General features: G+C 43.5%; 1 non-coding gene across 1 annotated transcript; it reads right to left on the bottom strand.

Moving 5' to 3' along the window:
* Positions 1 to 7753: 7753 nt before the first annotated feature.
* Positions 7754 to 7872, bottom strand: LOC145391296 (5S ribosomal RNA). The gene has a single exon (XR_013895810.1). It is a non-coding gene; the product is annotated as a 5S ribosomal RNA (ribosomal RNA).
* Between the last annotated feature and the right edge of the window lie 4067 nt (positions 7873 to 11939).

The raw sequence follows: 11939 nt of genomic DNA on the forward strand, positions 1-11939 counted from the left end.
GAGTAGACGAAGTGTTGCCAAGTGCATTTCGCTGCATGGGTGTGGGAAGTAACTCCATCTTCTGCAGTGTTTGTGATGAGTAGGTGCATAATAGGTGTAGTGGTAGGAGAGGCAGACTGTGAAATAATGCTGATTTCGAGTGTACGGTGTGTCAGGGAGAACATTTAGAGATTAAGAGGTGTGAAAGGATTAATCTTTCTGGTGAGTCTCTTGAGTGTGTGGAAGAGTTTTATATAACTCTTTTGGTTTTAAGCCTTGCATGCACCTGGGTGAGAGCATCAAATATCCAACGCATATTGTCAGTATTGCATGTGATATAACGGTCAGGACTGCCATTGGTGTCACTCTTCTCTAAATACCAGTGCATGTTGTCAGTAATGCCTGTGATATTATGGCCATGATTGCCATTGGTGTCACCCCTCTTTAATTATCAATGCATGTTGTCAGTAATGCAAGTGATATTATGGCCAGGACTGCCATTGGCGTCACTCTTCCTTAAATAACAATGGATGTTGTCAGTAATGTAAGTGATACTGTACTATGGTCAGGACTGCCATTGGCGTCACTCTTCCTTAAATACCAATGGATGATTTCAGTAATGTAAGTGATACTGTATTATGGTCAGGATTGCCATTGGTGTCATTCTTCCTTAAATACCAATGGATGTTGTCAGTAAGTGATACTGTGGTGAGGACTGCCATTGATGTCACTTTTACTTAATTACCATTACATGTTATCAACAATGCCCGTGGTATTATGGCCAGGACTTCCATTGATGTCACTCCCCTTTAATTACCAATGCATGATGTCAAGTAATGTAAGTGATATAATTTCAAGGACTGTCATTGGTGTCACTCCTTAATTACCAATGCATGTTGTCAGTAATGGTCGTGATATTATGGCCAGGACTGATATTGATGTCACTCATACTTACCTCCCTCAGTATTTTATAATCATTATTTATGGCAACCAGGTTTATAGTTAAAACATCCCACACAGCACCACAGTAACTTACAGTACCGGTATTACACTTCACTACACTAAACTACAATTAATAAACTAGACTAAACCTCTCTGCCCTACACTAGACAGCACTAAAGTACACTAAGCTAATTGACACTACACTACACAACATCAGTCCCGCAGGTCCCGCACTAAAGATATGACCTGCTGGGACCTGCCTAACATTGCAATATTGACCCCCCAGTACCACCATCAGTCTTCCTCCACCCTGTCTTTACAACAATGGTTGGTGTAAGTCCTCGCTTCCGTCTTCCGTTTCATATTCGTAAGTGTTGTGAAAAGGAAAGTATAGGTGCCTCTCTGTTTCCTTCATATTCATGGGGCTACACGTTCGTCACTTCATATTCATAACTGTTATGCACTTAGGTGGGAAGTAACTCCATCTTGCACAATGTTTGTGATGAGTAAGTTCCTAAGAGATGTGGTATAAGAGCAGTTTGTGAAATAATGCTGATATGTGCCCATCTGTGCACTCAAATTCACTGCGCAGCACGTCTGCTACTTCATATTCGCAAGTGTTCTGCTCCTCGTGTTACTCGTGCTGCAGCTCGCCTGGAATTGTGGTATGTCACCTTTGCATGCTTTAATAACTTTAAATCCCTTCCTACGCGCCAGTCATAGTGATAGCTTGTATTTTCTCTCTCTCTCTCTCTCTCTCTCTCTCTCTAGCTAATAATCCAGCGTGCATTACCTCCGTTCTCACCTGTGTCGTAGAAGGTGAGGTATACTAGAGTGGCGTGTACGTACTTTCTTGTAACTTATTGTGCATCTCGCTTGTGTCCTTGTTTTAGGAGATACTTTTGGTTTAAGCCTTAGCCTCCATCCTTCCGAACCACCCACCACCTTCCTAGTCTGTCCTGCCTACTCCTTACACTACCCTCCCAGTCTGTTCCTGCCTACTCCTTACATCTAAGTTTTTACCTGTCACCATCCTAACTCGTCCTGTCCTTTCCCTTCTTCTCACCTCACCTCATTTTCTTCCGTCCATAGCTAACGCAGCCAGTAATACAACACTTGTCGTCATAAGAGATCTTTGATATCTATTGGGCCGCCAGTCGTCACCAGTGTCTTGCCCTACACCTTTCTCCACCATTCTGTCACGTCTTTCCCACTATTTTTTGACAGCCACCATCCCCATATTTCCAGCATTAGATCATTATAAAAACATCTGATTTCAACCTTCCCGATTTCCTATATTACTAATTTTTACACGGGATACTTATCCTATGTATCTAGTTTCACACCGCCATGAATTGTGAAAGATACATCACTTTTGTATAGATTTGGACTCTTGTCAGATATGTATACTAACCCTTTCACGACCCACCGCTCATCATTATACCAGTCCATCCCTCCTACTCCTACCTTCCCATCCTACCCAGAGTCAGGTGGTGTTCGATGTGATGTGCTCGTCGTTTCGCTCCTTCATCAACTTCAGCAAAGGATCTAATTAGAGACATAAGTGATGCTCTACTGGCTTCCCTTGACACTGTTGACTGGCAAGAGAGCCCTTCACCGTCACCTTTGAAAGCGACAAGAATATATTTTACCTCATCACCTCTTGTCTCACTGCCATCCCATACCGTTACTACTTTTACCTCACACTATAACACCATATGGACCTCACCTCACCATCTAGGCCTCATTCTGACACACACCTCATTAACCTCACCTCTGCCTCAGTCTTCCTTCACCTCACCACTTGAGCCTCTCTTAGTCACACACCTGATTAACCTCACCTTTGCCTCACTGCCTCACCTCCTCTTCCACATCAAAGTAGCATCCATTCATCACGTACCCCACAGACTAAAAATCTATCTATCTATCTATCTATCTATTGCCAGACGCCTTAATCCCGTAAGGGGTGGCCACAAACATATCTTTTCCATGTCGCCCTGTCCCCCGCCATATCACTGCCTTGCTCCCAGCTTACACCCCCCTCTCTCATATACCTCTCCACTCCATTCCTCCATCTCATCCTTGGCCTCCCTCTCCCTCTCCCTCCCTCCCTCCACCTCATCCACAGTCTCCTTGTCAGTGTCTCGCTCTCCATCCTCTCCACATGGCCAAAAAACCTCAGCGTGTTTCTCCTAACGCTTCCTATCACATCCACATCCACACCATAGCGCTCCTTCACTTCCTCATTTGTCAGTCCGTCTCTAGATGTAACTCCACTTACTCCTCTCAAATAACTCATTTCCACTGCTCTCACTCTTGACTTCTGTCCCTCCAACAAGGTCTAAGCTTCACATTCAAACGGTAGAGTTGGTATCACAATACTGGCATGCAGTAATTTTTTTTTTTTCACTTCTATGCTTACTTTCCTGTTCCTTATCACTGCTCTCAAGGAACCAGCAACCTTTCTTCCCTGTTGGTCCCTTTCAAGAAGTTCACTCTTTAAACTTCCATCCCTACTCATCACACTACCCAAGTACTTAAATGCACTCACATTTATCGTTTCCCTCTCATCCAGCCTCACTATATATTCAGTGGCTTCATTTCTCTTGAACTCCATAACTTTAATGTTCCCTACATTCACCTTTAGACTCCGTTTCTTACACACTCTCCCAGACTCATCCACCAAGCCTTGCAGCTCCCCTTCATCTTCACTTAACAACACAGTATCATCTGCAAACAACAGTACAGGGAGTTTCCAAACACTACCCTCTCCCATTAGGGCCGTTCCCACATCCACTGCCCTAACTTGTATCTCTTTTATAATCCCATTCAAATACAGATTGAATAACCATGGAGACATGACACATCCCTGTTTCAATCCAACCTTCAAATAGAAAAATTCACTCAGTTCACTATTCACAAGCACCGCCGCCTTAGCACCCTCATACATACTCTTCACGGCCTTCAACAACTTCCCAATTACTCCATATATTCTTAATAATTTCCACAGTCCTTGTCTATCCACCTTGTCATATGTTTTTTTCCAGTTCCATGAAGGCCGCATACAACTTCTTTCCTTTCTCTAGAAACTTTTCCACTAAACATCTAAGAATGAATATCTGCTCTACACAACCTTTTCCCTTCCTATAATCTCCCTGTTCGTCTCCAGCTATTTCCTCTGTTATTTCCCTAACTCTGTCAATAAGTATCCTACCATATACTTTTCGTATCACACTAAGAAAACAAATGCCCCTATGATTCCCACATGCTTTTTTTTTTCCCCTTTTCCTTTGTACAGAGGAATAATCTTACCTGACTTCCAGTCCTCCGGGAGTCTACCTTCCTCCCAGGCCAATCTGCACATCTTCCACATCCATTCTTCTACTATCTCTCCCCCATGCTTCAGCATTTCACCACACACACCATCAATTCCTGGGGCTTTCCCCATTTTGACTTTCTTCATTGCTTCCATAACCTCCATCCTACTAATTTTTTGCTGTCTTCTCCTATCCCTCCATCTCCCAGTCTTTCCCTAGTCATTTATACTGGCATTACTTTCATTATGTATGTTCAGTAATTCCTTAAAGTGTTTTCTCCATCTGCTCACTTTTCTCCCTTCTCCCCTGGTAATCTACCATTTTTACTTTTCACTCCCCGACTAACTTCTTTGACACCCTGTCTAACTCTACCTCTTTCCAGAACATTTTCTTACATTCCCTCCACTTTACACTCAAATTCTTTCCAAATTCTTCATCCACTCTCTTCTTACTCAATCTTACTAATCTTTTCACCTCTCTCTTCCTTTCTACATATAACTTTTTCTTCAGTCTGTCAACCTCTTCCACACCCCTGTTTCTCATCCACTCACTGTATGCTCTCCTCTATTGTGCCACAAACTGTCTCACCTCTTCATTCCACCATGCTGTTCCCAGCACCCCGCTTCGTCTACTCTTTACGCCACACACAATCTCATATACTGCACAGATTTCTTCTGTGAATATCATGCACACAACTTCCACGGACCCCATCTGCTCCAGTCCATATTTACCCAATCGCTCCTCCAATTCTCTCTAATATTCTGCCTCTATTCCATCCTCTTGTAACCTCCCCCCCCCCCTCCTTGTATGAACTACTTCCTCCTGTCCTTCCCTTCTTCTATTCCTCCATTTCATTTGAACCTTGATTCTCACCACCACCAAGTGGTGGCCGGAAAGTCCATTCCCCCAACCTCTATATGCCCCTGCATCCATTACACGTTTTCTCATTTTGTCATCCACACACACACAATCAATCATTGCCTTCAGTCACTTGCCACGTATACCTGTGGATCATTTTGAGTCTGAAGAGGATATTGGCTATCACCAACCCCCTCCCTGCACAAATGTCTACTAGACCACTGCCATTCTCATCCACCTCTTAAGGCACACCCCACTCACCAACCACTCCATCCACCATCACATTTCCTACTTTTCCATTCATATCTCCAATCAATAACACTCTCTCATTCCTTTCAAACTTTTCCATGCACGCTTACACATTTGTCCAGAACTCTTCTTTCACTCTGCTTGCACGATCTTGCGTTGGTACATACACACACACAATCGCCCACATTTGTAGTCCAACTTACGATCTTACCCTCACAATCCTTGAACCAACTGATCCATACTTACTTATATTCTCCTTCTATCTCTTGCACAAAACAATACCCACTCCTTCTCTTGCCCTCTCATTCTCACCCAGTCCCGCGCATATACCCCATCCATACTCCCACTCTCTCACACTTTCCCCTCCCCATTTAGTTTCATTTAATCCACGTGTGTCCACTTTTGCACCCTCAAGCACCTGGACAATCTTTCTCTCTTTCACCTCATCATTTGCACCCCTTACATTCCATGTCGCAATTCATACCATGTTCTAAAAGTGAGTCAGGCAATTAGTGGTGCTAGCAGTCATTACGCTAATTATACCTCTTGTGGTTATCTTATCATCACCATCATTAGCACAACTTGTAAACGAATGAGAAGAGGAAAGGGAGACGGGGAGAAAGAAAGAAAGAAGGTAAGGAAAAGGTAAGAAGGGAAGATGGTAAAATAACCTCATACTTTTCCCTGCCTTACTACCTTCTCTGCCTCACCCTCAGCCTTACAACCCTTTCTACCCAGCCCTCTTCCTGTCTAAACACCTTCCCTGCCTCACCTTCCTAGCCGGCTGCCTACCTTATCACCTTCCCTGCCTCACCCTCCTACCTGCCTTACCATCTTCCTTACTTCAACCTTCTACATGCCATACACCTTCCCAGCCTTACCTTCCTGTCTGCCTTACCTCCTTCCCTGCCTCACCCTTCTAACTGCTCTACCACCTTCCCTACCTAACTTTCTGCCTGTCTTACTACTTTCCCTGCCTCATTCTCTGTCTACCATACAGACTTCCCTACCTCACTCTCGTACCGGTACCTGCCTTACCACCCTCCCTGCCTTACCCTCCTTCCCGCCTTACCACCTTCCCTGCCTCACCCTCATACCTGCTTCATAACCTTCCCCACTCGCCCTCTGTCTCATCGTCTTCCCTAACCACCCTCTGCCTCATCACCTTCCCTACTCACTCTCTGCCTCATCACAGTACCTTCCTCGTCTCTGCAGTGTAATGTTTCCAGCCCAACCAGTTCTCTTGTCTCTCTTCTGGCTTCAACCTTCCCTGTCTTACCCTCTGCTTTTCTGAATAGCCAGTCAGAATACACTGTGTGTGTGTGTGTGTGTGTGTGTGTGTGTGTGTGTGTGTGTGTGTGTGTGTGTGTGAGAGAGAGAGAGAGATGGAAGCATTGAACGATAGATCCGGCTTACATTTTGTACATAATGTTTAGTGTGGTGGAGGAAGTCAAAAGGTGGTGGAGGAAGTCAAAAGGTGATGGAGGAAGTCAAAAAGTGGCGGAGGAAGTCAAAAAGTGATGGAAGAAGTCAAAATGTCGTGGAGGAAGTCAAAAGGCGGTGGAGGAAATCAAAAGGTGGTGGGGACGTCAAACGGTGGTGGAGCAAGTGGTGGGGGAAGTCGAAAGGTGGTGGAGGAAGTCAAAAGGTGGTGAAGGAAGTCAAAAGGTGGTGAAGGAAGTCAAAAGGTGGGGGAAGTCAAAAGGTGGTGGAGGAAGTCAAAAGGTGGTGGAGGAAGTCAAAAGGTGGGGGAAGTCAAAAGGTGGTGGAGGAAGTCAAAAGGTGGTGGAGGAAGTCAAAAGGTGGGGGAAGTAAAAAGGTGGTGGAGGAAGTCAAAAGGTGGTGGAGGAAGTCAAAAGCTGGAAGGGGAGAACAGAGATGGCAAAACTGCACTCCTTCATTATGACTCACTGGCCGGTATTCTCCTCAGTAGAGAAACCTCCCTAGCGCCATTTTCTAAGCGATTTATTTTGCACATTGCACCTTATTACCCTATTCCGTGTTATATAAATCCTTCCAATATTGCCATACTGTACATAAATTACACACAATTTTTTTTTAACCAGCCATGTCCTAAAATAAATCGACAAGAAATTGGTGTTAGGGACCTTCCTTAACCGAGCAGAATATTGGCCTTGCTTTTGAAAGTTAAACATCGGTTCATAATGGTGATAATTTTGAGATGGTTTTTCTGTTTATATTTATTGTCAATAAAATTATCCTTCAAATTTCATGTATCTTTTCTGTCTTATTTCTTCCCCCTTTTCAATTCATCATTTGCCATTTATAATCCATCCATCCATCCATTGCCAGACGCCATGTATCCCAATCGGGGTGGCCAAGGGCTTAGAGTTAATTGTTTTACAGGGAGGGGCACCAATCCTCCACCAACCCCACTCACGTAGGGATGCCAACAGCATCTGGTGTTCCCAGGCGGTCACCCATCCAAGTACTAACCAGACCCAACGTTGCTTAACTTCGCTGATCGGACGGGAAGCGGTGTACTCAACGTGGTATGGCCGTTGGCATAATAACAATAATTTGTTTTGAATTTCGTATCACCGTTTTCTTTCATCCCATTTTCATTTCCGTACATATTTTCCAAAATGCTAATCATATATCTCTTGTTGCTTATTTTAATCTTCCATTTCCCCCTTTTATCCATTTCTTCTTTTTTCCCCTTTTCCATACAAGTTTACTGTATTGTAATTCCTTTTTTCAATTTCTGCTGTCTTTTTGGTATATAAAATGTGGTTTTTGACCTCATTATCATCCCTGTTCTTTGTCTGTGTCCATATATTATTACATATGACCTCTCTCTCTCTCTCTCTCTCTCTCTCTCTCTCTCTCTCTCTCTCTCTCTGTGGTTATGAATAGATAAATAAAAGCGTCAAGTATTGAAGGGGTTTCTTAAAGCTTTATCCAACCTTTCCAGTTCCTACAACCTCCACATCCCGTCAGTGAAAATCCTTTACCTGTAGTAAGAACAGAGCATCTCACTGGAGAGAGAGAGAGAGAGAGAGAGAGAGAGAGAGAGAGAGAGAACATGAACAAGATGGGGGGCAGGGTCCGGGGGAAGACCTTTTTGGTAAGTTTTGTGCTGCCAAGTACCATTGTCAGTCATTTTTTCCGCAACTAATTCACTTTCGTAAACATATAAGCTAACTCTGGTTTACAGTGAACCGCCCATGTCATGGAATTTCTATCTGTGATTACTAAAAGCAGTCCTGGTATTGCCTGCATCCCGCATTAACTGAAAGAGTTGAATCTATATTTAATTAATATGCTTGTGCATTGCCTGTGTTCATAAAAGTTTTAAGTTATTTTCTTTGGTTGCCTGTGTACATTTCTTTTACAAAATACGAAGAACAATGAATAAATTCACTGCATATAAAAATTTCTAAGTCATTTTGTGGTCATTTTAAAAGAATATTGTATTGATGGGTAAATATTAAAATATCTCTGGTGTTTAAATCGAACGTCATCCTTCTAGATTTCTAGAATCTTGGATGCATCAGTGTCACGTGGTGAGGCTTTAAGTGTGGGTGTGTTGCCATTCTCAATGATACATTTCCTGTTTTATCCAGGCTGTAAGTATATTTGAGGCTTTACAGTGCATTTTAGTTGTTTATTATGTAATTTATATTGTGAGGACAGCAATAAAGGCCCATAATTTGGTAAACGAGACGATACACTCGTCCTGCATTTAGGTAACGACAGATCGCCCATGTAGGCTATTAATATTATTTTTATTGTTATCACTATTATTAGTATCTATTATTAATATTAGTATAAACAGTGTAAAAGAGGGACCGGATTTCAACGGGTTAGCACTTCATATTATTATTATTATTATTATTATTATTATTAGATGGGAATGGTAGTGCTGCGGTGGACATCTGTGCTTGTAAGGGGTTGGCAATAGCCAACACCTACTTTCGTCATAAGATGATCCACCGGTATACATGGAGAGTAATGAGGAGGATGGATGGTGAACTTGTTGAACGAAAGGCAGTGATTGACTACGTGTGTGTGGATGAAAGAATGAGAAGACAAGTGTTGGATGCAAGAGTGTGAAGAGGGTGGGGGAATGGAGTCTCGGACCATCACTTAGTGATGGCCAAGGTAGAGCTGCAAAGAAAATGGTTAAGGAGACGCAGGGGAAGACAGGAGGAAGCAGCTCCTGTAAGAAGAGTAGAGAAATTGCAAGATAGTGAGAAAATGACAGAGTATAAGAGCATAGTGGAAGAAAGATTGGGAAGGTATGAGCTAGAGCAGATGGAAGGGGTGGAAGATGTACCGTATGTAAGATATTCACGGAAGAGATAGGCGCAGCGTGTGAGGCGGTTTGTGGAGTGAGGAGGAGATGCAAGGGTATGCAAGGGACAGCATGGTGGAATGATGAGGTGAAACGAGCTGTGGAACAAAAGAAGAAGGCATATAGTGAATGGTTAGCGAGTAGAGGTAGGGGAGAAGATGAGAGAGAGAAGAGAGAGGTAAATGTGAGCATGAAAAGGGAGGTTAAGAGACTGGTGAAGGAGAGTAAGATGAAAGTGGATGAAGAGTTTGGGAGGAATCTGAGTGTGAAATGGAGGGAGAGTAAGAAATTGTTTTGGAAGAAGGTAAAGAAAGTAAGGCAGTGTGAAAGGGGAAATAGTAGGGGAGTGAAAAATGGGAATAATAGATTGTTGGTGGAGAAGAGAGAGAAATTGAGGAGATGGAAGGAGCACTTTGAGGATTTGTTGAATGTAGAGAGTGAGAGCAGTGTGAGTATAAGTGGTTGGGGAATGGCTGGGAGAAGAAGAGATAAGAGGAGGGAGGAAGAGATCAGTAGGGCGGAAGTAGTGGAAGCGATGAAGAAGATTAAGTTGGGAAAGGCCCCAGGAATTTATGGAGTGTGTGGTGAAATGCTTAGGTGTAGGGGTGAGATTGTTGTGGAGTGGATATGGAAGTTGTGTAGATTGGCTTGGGAAGCGGGAAGGGTTCCAGAGGACTGGAAATCAGGTATAATTGTTCCTTTATACAAAGGAAAAGGGGAGAGAGAAGTATGTGGTAACCATAGAGGTATTTGCCTTCTTAGTGTGACTGGTAAAATATGTGGTAGAATCCTCATTGATAGGGTTAAGCATATGACAGAGGAGCTAGCTGGAGAAGAACAAGGGGGATTTAGGAAGGGAAAAAGGTGTGTAGATCAGATATTTGTTCTACGATGTTTAGTGGAGAAGTATCTAGAGAAGGGAAGGAAAGTGTATGCTGCCTTCATGGACTTGGAGAAAGCTTATGACAGAATAGATAGGCAAGGTATGTGGAAGGTATTAAGAATATATGGAGTGGAGGGGAAATTGTTGAGTGCTGTGAAGAGTATGTACGAGGGAGCTAGGGCTACGGTGCGAGTGGATGGTGAGCTGAGTGTGTTCTTTGATCTCAATGTGGGACTGAAACAGGGTTGTGTGATGTCTCCATGGCTGTTTAATATATACATGGATGGGGTTGTAAAGGAGGTGCAAGGTAGGGCAGTGGATGTGGGGGTGGCTCTAATGAATGAGGGTGAGATTTGGAAGATTCCGGTGTTGCTGTTTGCTGATGATACAGTATTGTTGAGTGAAGATGAATGGGAGTTGCAAGGTTTGGTGAATGAATTTGGGACAGTGTGGAGGAGGAGGAATCTGAAAGTTAATGTAAACAAAAGTAAAGTTATAGTATTTGAGAGGAATGAAGTCACAGAGTGTGCAGTGAGGTTGGATTGTCAGGATGTGGAGAATGTGAGTGTATTCAAGTACTTGGGTAGTGTGATGAGTAAGGATGGAACTTTGGGGGATGAAGTGCGTGAAAGGGTACAGCAGTGAAGGAAGGTTGTTGGTACACTGAAAGCAGTGATGAGAAATAGGGAGGTGAGTATGGAAGTTAAGAAGTCACTGCATGATAGTATTGTGATCCCTACCCTGACGTATGGAAGCGAGGCGTGGACCTTGCAAGAGGGGAACAAGTCAAGAGTGAGAGCAGTGGAAATGAGTTACTTGAGAGGAGCATGTGGAGTGAGGTGGAGGGACAGGTTGACGAATGAAGAAGTGAAGGAACGTTGTGGCGTGGATGTGGATGTGGTTGAGAAGATTAGGAGAAATACCCTGAGGTGGTTTGGACATGTGAAGAGAATGGAGAATGAAAGACTGACTAAGAGGTGAGGTGGAGGGAGGGAGAGGGAGGGGTAGACCGAGGATGAGGTGGAGGGATGGAGTTGAGAGGTATATGAGGGAGGAGGGGGGTGAGTTGGGGGGAGGGTAGTCAAATGGTGGGTGACAGAGTGACTTGGAGGCGTTTTGTCTGCGGCCACCATTTGCGGGATTAGGGCGTCGGGCTATAGATAGATAGATAGATAGATTATTATTGTTGTTGTTGTTGTTGTTCTTGTTGTTACAGGGTATACTATCATACACTGCCAGCAGTTTAGTATTCATGTCCATCTTCACAAGGTATTCTCCTATTTTTACACCACCATTAGTGGCAGTATACAATGACCTTCTTCACAGGGTATACTCCCATATTTACACCACCATAGGTACCTGTATTCAGTGTTTATCGTCACGGAGTATACTC

The sequence above is a fragment of the Coenobita brevimanus genome, chromosome 17, assembly GCF_032717465.1.
Source record: "Coenobita brevimanus isolate Jiangsu-jjx chromosome 17, ASM3271746v2, whole genome shotgun sequence".
NCBI classification, from domain to species: Eukaryota; Metazoa; Arthropoda; class Malacostraca; order Decapoda; family Coenobitidae; genus Coenobita; species Coenobita brevimanus.